This window comes from Mauremys reevesii, linkage group 1 (assembly GCF_016161935.1).
Source record: "Mauremys reevesii isolate NIE-2019 linkage group 1, ASM1616193v1, whole genome shotgun sequence".
NCBI classification, from domain to species: domain Eukaryota; kingdom Metazoa; phylum Chordata; order Testudines; family Geoemydidae; genus Mauremys; species Mauremys reevesii.
The window spans coordinates 199,216,522-199,222,557 of NC_052623.1; the positions used below are offsets into that span (position 1 = coordinate 199,216,522).

General features: G+C 40.4%; 1 long non-coding RNA gene across 1 annotated transcript in view; it reads right to left on the minus strand.

Annotated features, from left to right (window-relative positions):
- LOC120377091 overlaps positions 1-6,036 on the minus strand; it is a 63,434-nt gene that overhangs the window by 12,490 nt on the left and 44,908 nt on the right. The window lies entirely within an intron of this gene.

The following is a 6,036-nucleotide window of genomic DNA, read 5'->3' on the forward strand; positions in this document are numbered from 1 at the left end:
TTTTTTTTTTCTGATGAAAAATGTTCTTTTTGGGGGAAAATGGAACTTTTTGCAAAAAAATATCAACATCTTCAAAACATTCTACCTTCATGTTTAGTTTGGAAAACATGGGTCCTTTCTGAGTTCTGTGAAATGGAACTGGTTTCAAAATGTCTTCATAAAACTGTTTCCCCTTTTTTTGAACATCTGTAGGTGTAAACCCAGCTGTAATCTCTTTGGCAAGGGGACACCTAGCACGACAGGTGCTAATTCCTTTTTGGGTACTTTAGGCACTAGCTTAATGAATATAATAATACTAATATAACTACTATCAAATAATTCATGAGGGCCCTAATGGAGGAAAGTACATCAGTATGTGCTTAGCTTTAATCATGTGCTTAAGTCCTGCTGAAGTCCACTGGACTTAAGCAGATGCTGAAAGTTAAGCAAGTGGTTAGGTGCCAACCCAAAGCGGGATGTTTATAAGCATGTGCATGAATATTTCTCTAAATGGAGGTTCAGGTCAGTCAATGATTACCCAGTCAGGGTAAAATATTTTCTAGATGTGCTTCTTGTGTTGCTCTGTCCTTTGTACTTGGAACGATGTTTGAAAATAAAGACCCCAATTCTTCAAACTCTTAGGCACATGTGCAGTCCCACTTGCAGAAACGTTTGCTGGACAGGGGCCCAAGTTTGAATTGAGCTGTAATAAAGCTTAGGCATATTTCATCTTACTACAGATAGGGTCAAACTGTTTTAAAATAACCCATGTCTGAGCCAAGTTCTCTCTTTCTTTCCAACCTAGGGATAGGCCATACATATTCACATGTTGCCAGCCAATCTTTATTTTCTTCTGAGCAGCATGCTACCACTTCAATCAACATGGTTTTCAGAAAAAAGTGGCCTTTAAGATGTTGTGACATTTTGTGAAACAACGTAACACAGTGTGACTGATGCAGGTGGATGTGCCCCATAAAGCTGAGAGATTTAAAGAGATGTGGTTTTCCAAAAAGTTCAGTGCAGAATTTGTTTTTAATATCACTTTAAAATCCTATTTAACCCCCTCAGAATATATAACAAATGAGTTTTAACTTTTATTTCAAAACCTTTCTGCTGAACGTTTACAGATTTTATATGTGTAGGACCTTTCCCCTCTCCACAAGTAGAAATAAGAGAAAAACATAAGTATCAAGTGCATCATAAAACATATAACTTGTAATTCTGTTTCTTTCTGCTGTCCTGAAGGAAAAGAGGAGTTTTAGCGGGATCAATAGTTATAAATCGTTACAAACGATTCAAGGCTTTATTTCATCCTCTTTTATTATTATGTTCATGCCATCTGCTGTACATATTGGGGTTATTACACTAATTCACTTTGTGAGGACTACCCTCTGAGTGAGAGATGTCAAAGGGCAATTGATTAAAGGGTATTTGCCTGCTTACACCGTTTTTTCTAGTGAAAGATTCTATGCTAAGAAAGTGAGCTGATGTGATAATGGAGTCCCATTTCTGCAAATGAATACGAGACATGCGGCTTTATGTGTTCATAAATATAGGAATGTCTTTTAATCTGCTGGTGATGGAGGGTGAGAAGGGAAGAGTGTAAATGCAGTCAGTGACAGCTGTATATTATTACAAGGCTAAGGAAATCAGGTTGCTACTTTTCTTAAAAGATAAAAAAGCATTCATGCCTGACATATAGAACACAGACCAATCTAGCAATTTTCTTTATATACATTACTTACTTTGTATGATTTAATGGATGTGGTGGGTGGAAGAGGGAGTAGGAACTAAGAAAAACAAAATAATTCCTATGATATAGGCTATGGTGTCAGTTACAAATAAAGATATTGTTGACAGTTGATACAGTACGGGTATTTACCAGGGAAAAGAACTGTTTATTCCACAGATCTTCAACATTAAAAGAGACTGGACAAATCACCCCAGGCATGGAAATGCCTATATCCCAAATCTCTTGTTTTCTGCAACTATACTAAGCACACAGTAAGATGCAACATTATAAACAATGGAAAAAATATAGCAACCTCTACTCCATCAAGGCATGGTGATGTCAGGAAGGAGAAATGAACAAGATGTATCATAAATATTAGATATTGTCTGTAAGTTTACAGCATGCAGGTTGAGAGTGAGAGTACCCTGAATATTTAAAAACCAATACAAATGTTATAATGGCAAACTGGCAAGTGGCAATATTTTTACCTCATTTTAATTAACTTGTCCAGTGTATCCAAGTTCCTGATGCTGTGAACACTCAGACAAATGAGTAACTTTACACACACTGGTAGTCTCAGTGAACTCAGTAGGCGGTTCAGCACCTCCAAAAATCTGTTTGATTTAGCTGCCTAAATGTGGCTTTCAGAGCCTAAATCCAGATACCCAAGACTAAAAATGTCACTGTCAAGTTGTTTCTTTATACAGAGGACAGGCCAGAATAGTAACTAGAGTCCCCAGGGTTGTCAGTCCAGAATCTCTCAACAGCACTACATTTACTGACAAACTTATCATTAAATAAAACAATACCGGCTGAGAGAGAGATTTTATAAAACCAGAAAAGACTATATTTTAGATCACAAATTCAATATTGTGGCCCTGATTTTCTAGACACACTTTTACAGACACAACCATTTGCATCCACAGAATTGCATGCACAAGTAGATGTACATGGAAAATTTGAGGCTGAGTTGAGGCCCCCTTTAAAATCCAGCCTTTAATGGCTTCAATTGTAAGATTCTAACAATTCGGGAATTAAAGTCTCCTCCAATTGTTTCAATTGCAAGACAAAATACCCAGGTTTTCATTTCTCCATAATTTCCTTTTTAAAATCTACTGAACAGACTCCATTCATTTGTGAGGGAAAAAAAATCCACGGTCTTTGTAAAACTTGTTGGGAATGCAGAAAGTTCCCTTTGGGTACGTCTTCACTACCCGCCGTATCGGCAGGTAGCAATCGATTTCTCAGGGATCGATATATCGCGTCTCATCTAGACATGATATATCGATCCCCGAACGCGCTCCTGTCGACTCCGGAACTCTACCAACCTGAACGGTGGTAGCGGAGTTGACATGGGGAGCCGCGGACATCGATCCCGCGCCGTGAGGACGGCAGGTAATTCGATATAAGATACTTCGACTTCAGCTACGTTATTCACGTAGCTGAAGTTGCGTATCTTATATCGATTTTCCCCGGTAGTGTAGACCAGCCCTTTGTTATCCAACAGCTACATTAATCCAAAATCCTGCAAAACACTTGAAGTATAAGAGTAGTCTCTCTGAAGTCAGTGTCAAACCTAAAATCAATGGGACAACTCCCAGGCTTAAATTATCCTTTGAGGGGGTGGTACCGTTCGACTGGAGATTAGCTAATGTAGTTCCTATATTCAAGAAGGGGAAAAAAAGTGACCCAGGTAACTACAGGCCTGTTAGTTTAACATCTGCAGCATGCAAAGTCATGGAAAAAATTATAAAGGAGAGAGTGGTTACGGACCTTGAGGCCGATGGCAACTGGAACAAATTACAGCATGGTTTTACGAAAGGTAGATCGTGTCAGACCAACCTGATCTCCTTCTTTGAGAAAGTAACAGATTTTTTAGACAAGGGAAATGCGGTGGATCTAATATATCTTGATTTCAGTAAGGCATTTGATACGGTACTGCATGAGGAATTACTGGTTAAATTGGAAAAGATGGGGATCGAAATGAAAATCCAGAGGTGGATAAGGAGCTGGTTAAAGGGGAGACTGCAGAGGGTCGTATTGAAGGGGGATCTGTCGGGTTGGAGGGTGGTTACCAGTGGAGTTCCTCAAGGTTCGGTTTTGGGTCCGATTTTATTTAATCTATTTATCGCTGACCTCGGAACCAAAAGTAGGAGTGGGCTGATAAAGTTTGCGGATGACACCAAGTTGGGAGGTATTGCCAATTCGGAAAAGGATTGGGATATCCTCCAGGAAGATTTGGATGACCTTGTAAACTGGAGTATTAGTAACAGGATGAAATTCAATAATGAGAAGTGTAAGGTTATGCATTTAGGGATGACTAACAAGAATTTTAGTTATAAGCTGGGGACGCACCAGTTGGAAGTAACGGAGGAGGAGAAGGACCTAGGAGTCCTGGTTGATCGTAGGATGACTATGAGTAGGCAATGTGATGTGGCCGTTAAAAAAGCTAATGCAGTCTTGGGATGCATTAGGCGAGGTATTTCTAGTAGAGATAAGGAGGTGCAAGTCCCATTATATAAGGCATTGGTGAGACCTCATTTGGAGTATTGTGTGCAATTTTGGTCTCCCATGTTTAAGAAGGATGAATTCAAACTGGAACCAGTACAAAGAAGGGCCACTAGAATGATCTGAGGAATGGAAAGCCTGTCGTATGAAAGGAGACTTGAGGAGCTCGGTTTGTTTTCCTTAACCAAAAGAAGGATAAGAGGAGATATGATTGCACTCTTCAAATATATCAGAGGGATAAATACCAGGGAAGGAGATGAATTATTTCAGCTCAGTGCTAATGTGGACACGAGGACAAACGGATATAAATTGTCAGTTAGGAAATTTAGGCTTGAAATTAGACGAAGGTTTCTAACCATCAGAGGAGTGCAATTCTGGAACAGCCTACCGAGGGAAACAGTGGAGGCGAAGGACCTCCATGACTTTAAGATTAAGCTGGATAAGTTTATGGAGGGGATGGTATGATAGGATAATGGGTTTAGTCAATAGGTCAATAACATGCCACACTGGTAATTAGTACAAAGGGTCAATGTTGGGATATTGTTAGCCTTTTCCAGAGGGTCTGGCTGGAGAGTCTTGCCCGCATGCTCGGGGTTCAGCTGATCGCCATATTTGGGGTTGGGAAGGAATTTTCCTCCAGGGTAGATTGGCAGTGACCCTGGAGGTTTTTCGCCTTCCTCCGAAGCATGGGGCAGGGGTCGCTTGCTGGTGGATTATCTGCTACTTGAAGTCTTTAAAGCACGATTTGGAGCATTCAACAGCAGAGTCAAAGGAGAGAATTAGTTCATGAGTGGGTGGATCGGCTTATGTGGCCTGCATCTTGCAGGAGGTCAGACTAGATGATCATAATGGTCCCTTCTGATCTTGAATTCTATGATTCTATGACACATTTTTATTCCTGTCAATGGAATGTCCTGAAAATTCAGCAAGACTATGACTGTGTGTGTTCTTGAATTCTTTGGCAGTAAAGTGTCATGGGTTATCTGGCCAGTTGGTAGTATTGTTTTTGCACCACCAGCCATCGCTTCCCAGTCTCTTCAGTGAGCCAATTGCTGTTTTCTTTTTATTAGGCATCATGCAGCACCAACACTAATTGCATAAATTGATTCATTTATAGCCAGTGCAACAGAAAACGAAGTAACAATAGATACAAAATGATTGCAATGGGGCGCCTGAGCTTGCTTACTGATGCATGCTGAACAAAAGTGCCAGCTGTGTTGCCAGACCAGAGAATTTAAAGAAACATAAAACACCTCCCCCCAAATCATCATAACAAACAAACAAAAACACACACACAAAAAAACCCCCCAACCAATAACAACAAAAAGAAACCTGTGAATTCAAGTGTTTACTCCAGCAGCATCTCACGTTGTATGGAGGGGAAACATGCCAGGAGGCCCAATTTTCCTTTTAATTTTTTGGTCTGACCTTATTGCTTTGGCAGCCTTAGAAACAGAAGGACTGAAGAATATAGTAGCATTGCAAACTTCTACACAACACCCTACCAACATGCCTCAAGCCTTACCTGGTGGCTGTAACTTTAGGGATGAAAAAGTAGCTCAAGAATTGATCCACATAAGGACTTAGGAACCTAACTGCCACTTTAGGTGCCTAAATGTTGAGATCCTCAAAAATTCAGCTCTGTGCTCTCTAACTCTGTAGGCACTTAAAGTCCCTAGACAACTACATTTCCACCATTCAGGACTCCCAGAGGCTGAAGTGTCTGTCAGTAAACATGCACATACCCACCTTACTCCACGTGCCCAGGTGTCTATCTCCCGTGTAAGCCCTAGCTGGATGTTAAGGCTGGTGGGGAA